This window comes from Hibiscus syriacus, unplaced genomic scaffold, assembly GCF_006381635.1.
Source record: "Hibiscus syriacus cultivar Baekdansim isolate YM2019G1 unplaced genomic scaffold, ASM638163v2 tig00111276_pilon, whole genome shotgun sequence".
NCBI lineage: Eukaryota > Viridiplantae > Streptophyta > Magnoliopsida > Malvales > Malvaceae > Hibiscus > Hibiscus syriacus.
The window spans coordinates 1,372,728-1,388,062 of record NW_024063043.1 but is presented as its reverse complement, the minus strand read 5'-3'; the positions used below and the strand labels follow the sequence as shown (position 1 = coordinate 1,388,062).

Here is a 15,335-nt window from a genome sequence, read left to right as displayed (position 1 = left end):
CACTAAGAATGACAAGAGTGTGAGCGTTCAATGTCAAATGGTTAAGAGTTATCTTTAAACATATAATGCCTTGTACTTACCACAACTTAATAAAAAAAATAAATATTTACATTCCAACTAAGAGTATCACATTTGTAGATTAGATCTTAAGATTAATATATATATATATATATATATATATATTGTATTTAATATAGGATATTACACAATTAATGTGGGATGTTATTTTTTTAAAGAGGAAATTCATTAAATTCCAATAGCGTCAAGGAGAATAATAGGCTTAATACAATCAGGTTCGTCATAATAAAACCAGAACAAATTGGGTATCGACAAAGTCCATTGAGCATGAGTGTACGCCACATGGTTTGCCTCGCGGTTGACATAGAAGACTTTGAGATTAAATTTCTTAACTAGCAACGTACGAGCTTCGTTGAGCAGCAATTCGATGGTTGAAACATATTCTGTTTGATTAGAAAACATGTTAATAATGGATATCAAATCTCCTTCAATAACCGCGTTTGACCATCCGTTTTCAATGGCGAACTTTATCCCTTGGGTGAAGGCCACTACTTCTAGATTCTACCGAGAATGTAGGGTCAATCTGACGGTACATACCCCCCAGAACCATCACATTGTAATCTCTAGCAACTACTACAATTGCAATAGTGTTTTCTGAAAGCTTATAGGCCCCATCTACATTGATATTGACATAGTCAGGATTTGGACGACTTCATTTGTGACACTTAAAAGATCTTTGTTGGGGAAAAAACAGTCCAAGCGGTTGGCTTCGAAAATTCAGCACATAACCCTCAAGCGGCCAACACCTCTTCTCTATCCTCTTGCATCTCCTCATCATGCACCCATTTGTTCCTTCGAATTCATACATTCCACAATAGCATGATGAGTCTAGAAAGCCCTTCTAGGTCCAACAAAAAGGAAATCCATTCAAGCCACTTCTTAAATGAACTTCCTTGTCAACCAATGATGGATGAGTCAAAGCCCATAGATTTGTGGGATTGAACGAGTTTTGGGGCAGTCCTTAAATACGTGCAATTGAGTCTCAATTTCATTACCACATATAGGGTAGATCCTCTCAACTAGTCTAGCTTTCCTCATTTTCCCCTGTCGGGATTGCCTCATGACACAATCTTCATATGAAGATTCTAATTTTTTGGTAAGGTTGAACATTTGCTGAGAGCTTTCCAGATTTTCCCTATTAAGCTAGGGTGCCTTTCTTTAAGAGAAACCAGTTATACCCTGACTTTGCTAAGTAACATCTAGTGTTATGGTGGCTCCAAATTAGTTTGTTCTCTTGTGTGGGGGTGATAAGTGTTTAGAGGACTTTATTATCATCTTCGTGTGTGAGAACCTGTTGTATCTTATTTTCATCCAATTTCGTAGAATTAGGGAGCATAAAGTTAACATATTTGAAGGGGGTCCATGTTAACTTGGTAAGGGCAAGACCATTCAATTGGTGAAACATCTCCCCATTTATCAATGAACATTCTTGTTTCTCCTTCATAGCCAATTCTCTAGAAGAAACCATCTTTTAGTGTCTCCTCTGCTTTGTAGATACTAGTACATGCATACGAAGCCCTATCTCCTATTTTGGCATAAAAAAAGAAAGAGGATGAGAGCTACTTCACTTTAAAAACCTTGAAAGCCAAAGAATTCTGATCCTGAAGAAATCTCCAGATTTGTTTCTCGATCAGTGTAATATTAAAAATCTTGAGATCTCAGAACTCAAGACCTTTGAGCCGCTTTGATCTGCAGACCTTCTCCCTGGTAACCATTGCCCAACTCCTCGCGTTGTGATTTATTTACCACTAAAAGTACCTAATATGGGAGGTGATATCATTGATGATGTCCTATGGGAGGAGGTAACAAGATATTGCATAAGTGGGGAGGGCTTGAGCCACCGATTTCAGTAAGATCTCTCTACCCCAAAAGATAGAAGGATCTTAGTCCAACCTTGGATTCTTTTGGCTGTTTTGTCCTTGAAAATGCTAAATATGGGGATTTTTCCTTTTCCAACAATGAGTGGGAGACCGAAAGAGGAAAGTGAGAAAAGAAAAGCTAAAAAGTTATAGCTGAAGAGTAAAACCTAGAAAGCTCTAGACTCGATGAAGAATAAATGGGAATAAATAGGAGAAGGTGGCAACAATAACTAGGATTCTTTAAGGTTTCTTTTAGGTGCTGGAATCATGGCAACAAGATTAGAAAGAGATCAAAAAAGACAAAGAAAATGAAAATAAAGTAAGATAGTAAAGAAATCAAAAGATATCCCTTATGAAGGTGAACAGTAAAGATGATTGATGGTGCGAATGGATTTGTGGAAAATAGATAAATAAGTATCCTATCGAACTCTCCTAGTCGCAATGAAAAGGCAAACTCAATAATATGACTCTAACCAACCCTCCTAGTTGTGATGAAAAGGAAAATTGGAGTGTGAAGATTAATCTCTCTCACAAGAACTTGAAAGAACTCCAGGAGAAAAAGTTTCGAAGACACAAGACATTCAACACTTGCAAAAACGAACTCTCGTTGTATTATTAATCAAATAAATTTATTTTACAAAGTTGAATGATGCCTCTTTTATATAGGGGATGAGCTCTAAAGGTTCTAAATAACTAATGAATAAAATAATAACAAACTAAACATGTCTTAACTTTAATTATTAATAAAATAATAATAAACTAAGAATAATTTTTAACCCAACATTAATTCCTAATTAAATAATAAATCTAATCCTAAAAAATAATGCATAATTATATATTATATTATATTACAAATAATCAATAAAAATATTGAAAATTCATAATATTTACAAAATCCTGTATTAATCCCGTTTAAGATTTTCTGCATGTACTGTCTTCTCTAAAATGGTCATATCTTAAGTTCCTGATATCAGATTGATACAATTCAAGAACCGTTGGAAAGATTAAAGACAACTCATTGTATATCCAGAACACATGTTGACCAAATAAGATCAGGATATCATTCAAAAAGTTATCGCAAGTCTATTGCTTTTCTGGTATTCTTTTCCAAGGCTTGGACGAGTGAGTCATTTGGAAGAGTTATTATTTATTCCTTTGATGTGATCCTTATGATGCATGTATCAATTGTTAAATGATCTAGAATCTTTAGAACAAATAATAATTTATAATCATATCAATTTAATAAAAAGATTAAACTAGTTGTGATGCTACTGATAAAGAAATGTCACATGTCAACAATGATGCATATGCAACAAAATTCGAGTTTGATTGTACTGTATATAGTATCCTTTTTTCAAGTTGAGGATAGGTGAAGCAATATATGGTGAAAATTAAATTTATAAATGCTAATGACACAATGATATCAACTGTTATGATTTGGACAGTGTTAATGATGACGAGTCGAAAGAGTTTACTATTTTTCGATTAGTTCAGAGACAATGATATTACATCGATAAATGATTTTATCTATATCGATGAATAGGATTGACTCGTTGTTCATCGAAAGCAGCCATATAATGACTTTAAAAATTTGGTGGTCAAGGATACAATCATGAGAATTTCCCCAAAAATACCCTTTCTCACTTTATTTCCTGATCTAACACCCTTTGCAGGAAGGTACGACACATTCACCGCGTCTTATGCCACGTGTTAAAAGGCACGACTCATGCATCGCGCCTTGCTAAACGTGTAAAAATCGAGTATTAATTCGTAAATATTTTTAAATCGGTGTCAAATATGTAATTAATTTCTATTATGGTGATATTTGTGTAAAAAACGTCAAATTTATTCATTTATTTTTTGTTTGTGCATAAAAAAACTTTCTGCATTAAAATCTTTAAATATTCTTTTATAAATTATTTTATAACTCGACAAATTTTTATTTTTGTATGAAATTACACAATACATATAATCTAATGTAGGAAAACTTTGAGTGTAACTAATTTAAAATATGAATAATTTTATAAAAATTTTATAACTAGTATTTCTTTTACAAAATGATGATGATGATAAGAAATATTTTATAATTTAAAAAATTATAAATTTCATATATTTTTGAAAAAATTATTTACTTTTAAAAATTAATTGTTTAAAAATAAAAAATATTAAAATAAACTTTTAATTATAATTGAGGGATCAAATGAATTATTATTCATTAATTATTATTTTCTAACAATAATTAATAATATTTATTCATTTTTAATTATAATTGAGGAAGCAAAGAAGCTTGAAAATAAAATCATGTATATAGAAAATATAAATTACTACCACAGATCGCTACGAGTTGGTAAATGAGCAATAACGTATGAGGTTTGTGTAACCTGTTGAACTTAGTAAATTTTAGTGGAATTTAATTTGAACAACTTATTCTTTAACATTTGTTTTCTTATCTTCATCATTGCATCTTAATCATTTTGTGTATTTTAATATATCAGTTATAAAAATTTTATGAAATTATTTATATTTTAAATTACTTACATTAAAAGTTTCGAGTTATATGTATTGTGTATTTTCATGCAAAAATATAAAAAATTCGAGTTATAAAATAATTTGAAAAAGAATTTTTAAAGATTTTAATGTATAAAATTTTTTTCACACACAAAAATAAATAAATAAAGTTAACGTTTTTATACAAATATCACCCTAATAAAAATTAATTACATATTTAAACCAATTTAAAAATATTTACGAAAATAACACTCAATTTTTTACACGTTTAACAAAAAGCAGTGTATGATCTCGTCTTCCTATAAATGGTGTTAGATGAGAAAATAAAAATGAAAAGATATCTGACAGGAAAATAAAGTGAGAAAGGGTGATTTTTGAGGAAATTGCCTACAACCATAGCATTGACTCTACATCCCTAAGCACTTGACTTCCTTCCTTCCTTGATCAACATTTGTCATTTTTCGTCCGTCAATTTTAGACAGTTTGCCCAAGTCAATAGTTGATCTAAAAATAAAATTTGAAATATACAACAGCATTGTAATCACCAAATTATATATATATATATATATATATATATATATATATTAATTAACTAAATTACTTCATTTAAAATCGTTGATAACTTTTGTAATTTTCTTTTCAAGTTTTAATATGTTAAAAGTTTCTGTATTATTTAAAAAATTTAAAATTTTATCTTTGTACTTTAATTTAGTCCTTTTGTTTTATTTTTAGTCGTTTGAATATGTTAGATGTAGAAGATTAAAAGGTTATTTTGTCTTTTTTAATAAAATATATGTCAATAATTAACTGTAAAATCGATTAAAAGTTAGATGATAAATCAAACTTTTCAAATAAAAACAATACAGGGACCCAATGTCGCACAAATGAAGTATAAGATTAATATTTTAATTTTGAAATAATTCAAGGACTCATGACATATTTAATTATAATTTATAATAAAATAAAAGGTAAACTACAAAAATAGTCCCCAAACTTTTAGGATTCTTACATTTTGGTCACCTAACTTTTGAAACTTGTAATACAATCATCAAACTTTTAATTCGTTTTCATTTTGATCCGTACCGTTACCTCCCGTTAATTTTTTCTGATGTGGCACTTAACACCGTTAAATTTTCTGACGTGGCAGCTTCTTCTTCCTCGCCCTCTTATGCTTTTTCTTCTTCTTCTCCTTCCTTCTTTCTTCTTTTCTTCAAAGCAATCATCCTCGAGACCGTCGTGTTCGTCTCTGGCATTGGGTCCATCAACTGCATCGTGGCTTCTGCCCCGGGGCTTGTCGAAGAGCTTCTCAAAACTCACGAGCTCACCTTCTCCGCCCGCAAGCACAACGCTGCTATCCACCACCTTACTTACGAGTTACGACTCCTCCTTTGCTTTCGCACCCTACGGACCTTACGGGAAATTCATCAAAAAGTTCAGCACTACTGAGCTGCTAGGGCATCGAACCTTGGGCCAGTTCCACCCTGTTCGAACCAAGGAACTGTATCATTTCATAAGCTTCCTCCTCGACAAGTCTAAAGCATGTGAAACAGGAGAACAGGTTGATGCTGTTGAAACTAACCAACAACGTTATATCTCAAATGATGCTCGGCATTAGGTGCTCGGAAACAGGAGAACATGTTGATGGGGTTCGAACCCTAGTTCGACAAGTGTCTCAGATCATCAGGGAATTGAATGTCTCGGATATTATATGGTTCTGCAAACACTTGGATTGAGGATATTCATACAAGGTATGAAAAATTGTTGGAAAAGATAATAAGTGACAGAGAGCACGTAAGAAAAAGCAAAAAGCGAAATGATGGTGATGAAGTCAAGGATTTTCTGGATATGTTGCTTGACATCTTTGATGATGCTTATTCAGAGGTTCAATTAACCAGAAATCATATCAAAGCCTTAATCTTGGTTAGTAAATGTTATTTCAGTATTTTAATTTTGTCCACATTGACAAATGCAAGAGATTTATGTAGGATTTTCTAACAGCCGGTACAGATACAAGTGCGAGTGCGATTGAATGGGCATTAGCGAAACTCATCAACAGCCCAGAGGTGCTAAGGAAAGCACAGAAAGGGATTGATGTTGTGAGTGGTTGGTTCAAGAATCCGTCACTTGTCTCTCATACCTTGAAGCCATAATTAAAGAATCATTTCGGCTTCACCCTCCAATCCCAATGATCAGCAGAAAAGCCATTGAGGAATGCAATATCAAAGGATATACAATCCCAGCTCAGTCCTTGATGTTTGTAAGCATGTGGAGTATAGCCAGGGATCCTAAGCTCTGGGAGGATCCGTTAAAGTTTCAGCCCGAGAGGTTGTTGAAATCTAACGACGCTGATAATAATTCAAGGACTGTAGATGTTAAAGGCCACCATTATCAGCTGTTGCCTTTTGGTACAGGGAGGAGGAGCTGTGTTGGTATGTCTTTAGCCATGCAGGAGCTGCCTGTTAATCTGGCAGCCATGATTCAGTGCTTTGACTGGAAGTAACGGAGACGCCGAATACTGGTGGTGTCGACGGCCCGGACTTGTAGTACCGAGGGCTAAAGATCTCAAGTGTTTCTGGGTTCCAAGGAGGTAGTTCAGCAAGCTCGTCGATGGCGGACTTGTAGTGCCCTGTTGGGTCCATTTTGGAATTGGATTTTGAAGCTGAAGATGACTGTTTTGAAGAAGAAGAAGAAGAAAGAAGGGAGAAGAAGAAAAAGCAGAAGAGGAGGAGAAGAAGAAGCTGCCATGTCAGAGAAGTCAACGGCGTTAAGTGCAGCAAAACTAACTGGATTTAACGGTAGGTACGAAAATGAAACGAACTAAAAATTTGATGACTATATTACAAGTTTTAAAAGTTAAATGACAAAATATAGACTATTTTTATAGTTTACCCTAAAATAAAAACTCCAAACCCCCCCCCCAAAACCCTAAATGTGATCGAGCAGGGCGACCCCAGTTGAAAGTGAGTGTCGAAGGACTACGTTTCGAAACAGATATTTTTGTTTATAGAAAAGTAAATACGAGGAGAAGGAAAGAACAAAAAGGAAGAAGTCAGACAACGACCCTTCGTTTGTCTTAAAAAAGGTTTTAAGCCAGCAGTCAGCGTCACCTTCGTTATAGTTTTTTAAAGTTTCTTTTTTTTTTCAAGGTAGCCTTCCCAAACGCTCCTTAACTTCAGTTTCGTCCATCTTTCATCTGATTTCTTTAAGCACTGATTATCTCGTAAGCTTCACTGGTCGATTTGCTTCCTTTTCTAAATTGACTTTGCTTGCATTTGTTGCTTATTTATATATAATTTTTAATAATTTTTTGTTCGTTTCTATCCGGATGAATATGCTACAACCAGTCCAATAGATTTTGAATTGATTTGATCTGTTTGAACTGGAAGCGAGGAAAATCTAAATCAAATATGCATTTGGATTTAATTCTTATTTTTGTAAGCTTTACATTTTACAAGATGTTTCGATTTTTCCTGAGAACTTTGTGCACCCTTTGACATTATTGCTTCAATTTTAAAAAGTATCGAATTTACTTATTTTTTATTGGCGTGTTTGCATTCAGACATTGATTTTGATCATTTGTATTCATCTGGGCTAACTTTATTTGGTTTGATGATTTTTATGTGTTTTCTTGCATTTGAACTATCAGAATTCTAGCTTTGATGAGATCTGGATTAAGAATATTAGAGAAAATAAATGCTTACATTGTACAATTTTATTCATTTGGGCTATCGGTGTATAAAAAACTCAACATTTAGATATATTGTTTAATATTCTGTACTTTTTTAAGTAGGTTTCGTAGTAGATAAAGAAAACTTGGAGGCTCATTACATTTTTTAGAATCGGTTTGACTCTGGTATTGTTGATTGTAGATATGGGGTGGTTTAGAGCTGGTTCAAGGGTGGCTAAGCTTGCGATTAGGAGGACTTTGTCTCAGGGTGGATCGTATGCTACAAGATCACGTGTTGTTCCTTCACGGAGTCTATTTTCATACCACCGTCTTTAAGTATAAGGCACAGGCTGCACTGGTTCCTCGGCCTGTGCCGCATTCTAAGCTAACTGACAGTTTCTTAGATGGAACTAGCAGTGTGTACTTAGAGGAGCTTCAGAGGGCTTGGGAAGCTGACCCTGACAGTGTTGATGAATCATGGAACAATTTCTTCAGGAATTTTGTGGGTCAGGCTGCCACATCCCCTGGAATTTCGGGTCAGACCATCCAGGAGAGTATGCAGTTGTTATTGCTTGTGAGGGCTTACCAGGTTAATGGTCACATGAAAGCAAAGTTGGATCCCTTGGGTTTAGAGGAAAGAGAATCCCTGATGATTTGGATCCAGCTCTTTATGGTTTTACTGAAGCTGATCTTGACAGAGAATTCTTTTTAGGTGTGTGGAGGATGTCTGGGTTTTTATCAGAAAACCGACCAGTGCAAACACTTAGATCAATTTTGACTCGGCTTGAACGGGCTTACTGTGGAAGCATTGGGTTCGAGTACATGCACATTGCTGACCGGGAGAAGTGCAATTGGTTGAGGGAAAAGATCGAAACCCCGACACCTATGCAGTACAATCGACAGCGACGTGAAGTCATTCTTGATAGGCTTATATGGAGTACACAGTTTGAAAATTTCTTGGCCACTAAGTGGACAACTACTAAGAGGTTTGGTCTAGAGGGTGGTGAGACTTTAATTCCTGGAATGAAAGAAATGTTTGACAGGGCTGCTGACCTTGGAGTTGAGAGCATAGTTATTGGAATGCCTCATAGAGGAAGACTCAATGTACTAGGTAATGTTGTCCGAAAGCCACTTCGTCAGATATTTAGTGAGTTCAGTGGTGGTACAAAGCCTGTGGATGAGGTTGGGCTTTACACTGGAACTGGTGATGTCAAATATCACTTGGGAACTTCTTATGATCGGCCAACGAGAGGTGGAAAGAGAATCCATTGTCTTTAGTTGCAAACCCAAGTCACTTGGAAGCTGTGGACCCGCTTGTTGTTGGGAAAACTAGAGCGAAGCAGTATTACTCCAATGATGTGGATAGGACCAAGAACATGGCTGTTTTGATTCATGGGGATGGTAGCTTTGCTGGACAGGGTGTAGTCTATGAAACTCTTCATCTTAGTGCACTTCCAAACTACGCTACTGGTGGCACTATACATATTGTTGTCAACAACCAAGTGGCATTTACAACTGATCCAAGGGAAGGCAGATCTTCACAATATTGTACTGATGTTGCTAAAGCCTTGAGTGCTCCAATTTTCCATGTAAATGGAGATGATGTTGAGGCAGTTGTCCATGCATGTGAACTTGCAGCAGAGTGGCGTCAAACCTTCCATTCAGATGTGGTGGTTGATTTGGTATGCTATCGTAGATTTGGGCATAATGAGATTGATGAACCATCATTCACACAGCCAAAAATGTATAAGGTCTGCTGCTAGTCTTTTTGGCTTTGTTTTATTCCCCCTTGTACAGTTGTTCCTGCCCCCTTTTTTGTGGTTCTATTTGCTCTTGAGGAATGTTTCAACTCTACATATTTATGTTCTTTTTTCTTCTAACAGATCATTCGGAATCATCCCTCAGCTCTTCAGATATACCAGAACAAATTGTTAGAGACCGGGCAGGTGACAGAGGAAGACATTGGTAGCATAAGTCTGAAGGTTGGTTCAATTCTTAATGAAGAATTTTTGGCCAGCAAAGATTACCTTCCCAAAAGAAGGGACTGGCTTTCAGCTTATTGGACAGGATTCAAGTCACCTGAACAGCTTTCTCGTGTCCGAAACACCGGGTTTGTTGGTTTTTTATTGAATTTCAACTTTTTTTTGGGTAACCCTTATCTGTACTCACTGATGAAACTTTCATGTTTTGCAGGGTTAAACCTGAGATATTGAAGAATGTTGGCAAAGCAATCACAACCCTTCCAGATAACTTTAAGCCTCATAGAGCAGTAGAGAAGGTTTACGAACAACGTGCACAGATGATTGAGAAAGGGGAGGGCCTTGACTGGGCTATGGGTGAAGCACTTGCTTTCGCTACCTTGGTGGTGGAGGGTAACCATGTTAGACTGAGTGGTCAGGATGTTGAAAGGGGTACATTTAGTCATCGGCATTCTGTCATTCATGACCAGGAAACCGGGGAACAGTACTGTCCACTGGATCATGTTATCATCAACCAAAATGAGGAGATGTTTACTGTCAGCAATAGGTAACCTATTTGTGCTTCTTGTGTAATAGCTAAAGTTTTAGCCCAATACTGTACATTCTTGTGCTGAAGTTTTCTTTCATCCATGTTAACAATATGGTTAAATTTTAATCAGGTTCTGTATCAAGGCATAACTTGTATGACTAGAGCGGTTCCACTTGATTGAATTGTAGTTGGAACATGCTTTCCATGCCATACATGACATGGAATAACTTGTACAATTTTACCCCATCATTTCACTTGTGAATTCATGCATTTTTTCCATTAGGTGAAATATCCTTGCTTCCTGTTTGTTATGTTCCCACTTGAGAATTGTTAGATTGTGCATGATAATTTTGTGCATTTTTTGCCCTTCTATTATTTTTGTTAATATTTAGATTCTATTTTGTGCAACATGTGATCTTGAGCGCAGTTCACTTTCTGAGTTTGGTGTGCTTGGATTTGAATTGGGTTACTCGATGGAAAACCCAAATTCCTTAGTTATGTGGGAAGCTCAGTTTGGTGACTTTTCTAATGGTGCTCAAGTGATCTTTGATCAATTTGTGAGTAGTGGAGAGGCAAAGTGGCTGCGTCAATCCGGTCTGGTTGTGCTGCTTCCTCATGGTTATGACGGACAGGGTCCTGAACATTCGAGTGCACGTCTAGAGCGTTTTCTACAGGTATTCCCCATGAAACAACATGCATTATTGTAGCTGAGTGAAACCTGTATTCACATTCATGTTACACTTCCAAGCATGTCGTAAATGTATACATGAAAAGCAAGGGAGAAAAAGACTATTTTGCATTGATAACTAGATTGTTATAATATTTTTGTAGATGAGTGTTGACCATCCTTTTGTGATACCTGAGATGGATGCAACTCTTCGTAAGCAAATTCAGGAGTGCAACTGGCAGGTGGTTAATGTTACAACCCCTGCTAATTACTTCCATGTTTTGCGGCGACAGGTGAGGGCAACTAATATTTCTTAACGATGATTCAACATTGAAGAAAGTCTTGCCATTTTCCTTTTCTTAGCGTTTCTTCTCTTCTCTCTCTCTCTCTCACAGATACACAGGGAATTCCGTAAACCACTTATTGTCATGTCCCCCAAAAACTTGCTTCGTCACAAGGACTGCAAATCAAATCTTTCTGAATTTGATGATGTTCAAGGCCATCCTGGTTTTGATAAGCAAGGGACCCGATTTAAGCGCCTCATTAAGGATCAGAATATGCACTCTGACCTTGAGGAGGGCATCAGACGCTTGGTACTGTGTTCTGGAAAGGTTTGTTATGCCCTTGGTTTCTTCTTGTTTTCCTCTTCTATGAGCAGTTTACTTCTGGAATTTTCTCTGGTAGAGTGGATCAGACATCAAGTAGTTTGTGAACTTTGTTATCTTGTTGGGCCTCTAACTTAGTTTTTCGACCCGACCAATGATAATATGTGCTGCATCTTCCATGTAGGTTTTGATTATTTCTGCGTTGTTTTTTTTATACAGTAATCAGTTCTATTTGCTTTCAGGTTTACTATGAGCTTGACGATGAACGGAAGAGGAACAATGCTTCAGACGTTGCTATATGCCGTGTGGAGCAGCTTTGCCCTTTCCCTTATAACCTCGTCCAGCGAGAGCTTAAAAGATATCCAAGTATGTACTCGGAACTTAAACTCGGACTTGATCTGTAGTACTTATATTTGTTTTCAAACCCCCATTTGTCAAACTGGATGCACTAGCTAGGGCGAGTTTTGTGCCGTTAGGTTTGGTAATTCATTGTGTATTATAAGCCTCTATTCCTTTTTGATATCGAGACATCTTTTTGGATTTTTACCTTCTGGGATTCCCTCAGACGCAGAGATTGTATGGTGCCAAGAAGAACCAATGAACATGGGTGCATTTAGTTACATCGCACCTAGGCTTGCAACTGCAATGACATCTCTGGGTAGAGGAACTTTTGAGGATATCAGTTATGTCGGTCGTGCTCCGTCTGCTTCAACTGCTACTGGTTTCTATTCTGTTCACGTGAAGGAACAAACCAAGCTTGTGCAAAAGGCAATTCAACCTGAACCGATCAAGTGCAATGCCATTATCTGAAGTGTCCTTTTCCCCTGAAGAACCAAACTTGCAATAGTATTATCCAATTTTCTCAAATGAAATCTTGTGTGGAGCTTCGAACACTTTCGTTAAGAGTTTTTGTTGTTACTCTGATGCTCTTTTTTCTTTCACCCGCCTTTCGGCCAACGCCATATGTTAACATACTAAAGGTTAACTCTTCATCAAATATTTGATTTGATGCATAATTTAATTGTAATATCACATGTTTTGTTTATTGGAAATAAGAGAAAATGAGCGGAAAATTATTGAATATAATTTTATTGTAATATTATATGTTTTGTTCATCAAACATTTGATTTGATGCATAACTTATAGTTTCACAGTGCAAACCTGGGATCATAAGAGTTCCATCAGAAACAATGTCTAAAGCTGGGAATATTAAAGTGCTGGGCAAGTTATAGCATTTAGGATCAATCTGCAAGTTTAACAAGGAAATACTTACTAAGATATTTCAAGTGTAATTGAGCATTAATCATTGTGTTAGGATCTTCCTACAAAACAAGTATCCGACACTTATTCAATTCTGCTATTTATACCAATAAATATGCGTAGTAACATCGAGAAAACGGAACGACTTACCGTCACAAAGAGTCTTTCCAAGCAAGGACCACTCTTCAGAAAGCAAAGTCGCGCATTGATATACTCTCTTTCCGTTCAACGATCAATTCACCAAAGCTCTCTTAGAATGCCCAAACAATATTTGAGGGTTTCTACTTGAAAAGGGTAACGTTTTGCACATCCATATCTGAACAATTCAGAACAAAATGGATCAAAGATTGAGTTGTGAAAGGTCAGTAGATGAACTAATGAACATATAGAAAACGTATCCGATTCTTGTACACTAGTTCAAACATTACTGAGAGTCGGTATATGAACTGACGAACTTACCTCGTAAAACCATCTGCATATTGTTAGACATTTAACGACTTTAATGCTTCTAAAAAAATGAGCTGAAGCATTTATACTTGTTGCAGCTGCAATGTTGGTCAACCTTAATGTTGCATGTCCATTGTGTTAGAGGACCTCGTCACACGAGAATCAAAGCATTAAATTCTCAGGAGAATCTAAACCAAAAGGAAACTAATTTGCCTCTATATCTTAAAGATATTTGACTGTAACCTTTGAAACAGGGAGATTATATATTGGGGCAATCGAGGATGACTCTAAAGATTGCAAGCCATTGCATTTGGCGATCGTCAAGCTTTTGAGAAATGGCAAATTTGGCACCAAAGAAGCAACTGCCATATTAGAAAGGTGGCTCACTGATATGAGATTCAAAGATTTTGCTTTCATCGTGTTTAAAGGTGGTTGTCGGGTTTGCAAGTAATCCCTCAAGCCACCACTAATCAAAATCATTTCGATACGATGTATAAACTAGCTGATGCAAGATTTAGCCCCAAAAACAAATCAAATGGCCTTGGGAATTCTTGTTGACCAGCTGAGAAATCAAGTTGAAGTGCACCATTGTAGGAAATGCTAGCAAGTAAGATGGCTCTTCCATGGCTGAAACATGAAACCCCAGTTATTTCTTGGTCAATGGCGGGCATCAAAACCATCAAGAAAGCTTTGTGTGGCTTTAATGGCAGCTTCCAAGGTTACATCATGGACTGAATCCAACAAAGTCTCCAGAGTTGTTTCCAGTGAGTTGAAAGAAAACAAGTTCAGAATGCAGATTCAAAGGGGAGTACTGAAATGATGTGGCGAAGTACATCGTCCAGTAAACTACTGATGAAATCATTAGGGGCCATATTATAACTTTTCCAAATAAAAACAAAAAAATTATCAAAACTTGTTTGATCATAACAATAACAAAACCCCAAAGTAAAAATGTAAACAAATTCTTAGCTTAGTCTTCTTACCTGAGTCTTTCTTCTCTTGATCATGCTTCTTCCATTTGTAGATGAATGAGGGAACAATTTGGGGTAAATTTAAACTACCGATATCCAAATGCCTGAGATCAAATACAAACAAGATTGATATCTAACATACTGAAAGAATATTACAAGAAACATAGTAATTACGGTTGTTACCTTAAACATGAAGTGTTTGTAGGGTTATAGTCATCAACTGGATCATGGCTCTAATTCTCTTCCTTTTTTTTATAGGAATATTAGGCCTCATTAAAAAACCCCTTCATGATTAATGGAACTCTGAAAAAATTCCTTAATCAGCGGAAGGAGGAAAAGAGTGCCTTGGATTTTATTAATAATAAAACTTAATACAATAGATTACAAAAACCTAGAACTCCTTGAAGGAGATCGACAACCGAAATAGTTACAACCTTAAAAAAACATAAATATCAACCAATTCCAGCCTTAGCTAGAACGTCTGCCTCTAGATTAGCTACCCTATTAACCCATCTAATAACACCTTCACACAGTCTAAGTTTTCAATAATATCTTTAATAATGTAAGCATAAACAACAGGACATGAAACGAAATCCCTAACCAGTTAACTGCCACCTGCACTCACTCTCAATGATCAACCGATCCTTGAATCTATGTCGTATAGTGTGAAAGAAAGATAAACCCTTAAGGATAGATTTTAATTCCATCAAAGTAGGAGGACCAGGTCCTGCGGATTCCTTGTAAGTGTCTATGATTGTCCCGTTA

The 15,335-nt window shown here is 36.0% G+C and overlaps 3 pseudogenes; 2 read left to right on the top strand and 1 right to left on the bottom strand.

The window, feature by feature from the left end:
- The first annotated feature begins 487 nt into the window (after window positions 1-487).
- Window positions 488-6,945, top strand: LOC120157759 (annotated as a pseudogene).
- Window positions 6,946-7,631: 686 nt separating this feature from the next.
- Window positions 7,632-12,919, top strand: LOC120157830 (annotated as a pseudogene).
- Window positions 12,920-13,617: 698 nt separating this feature from the next.
- Window positions 13,618-14,471, bottom strand: LOC120157758 (annotated as a pseudogene).
- Between the last annotated feature and the right edge of the window lie 864 nt (window positions 14,472-15,335).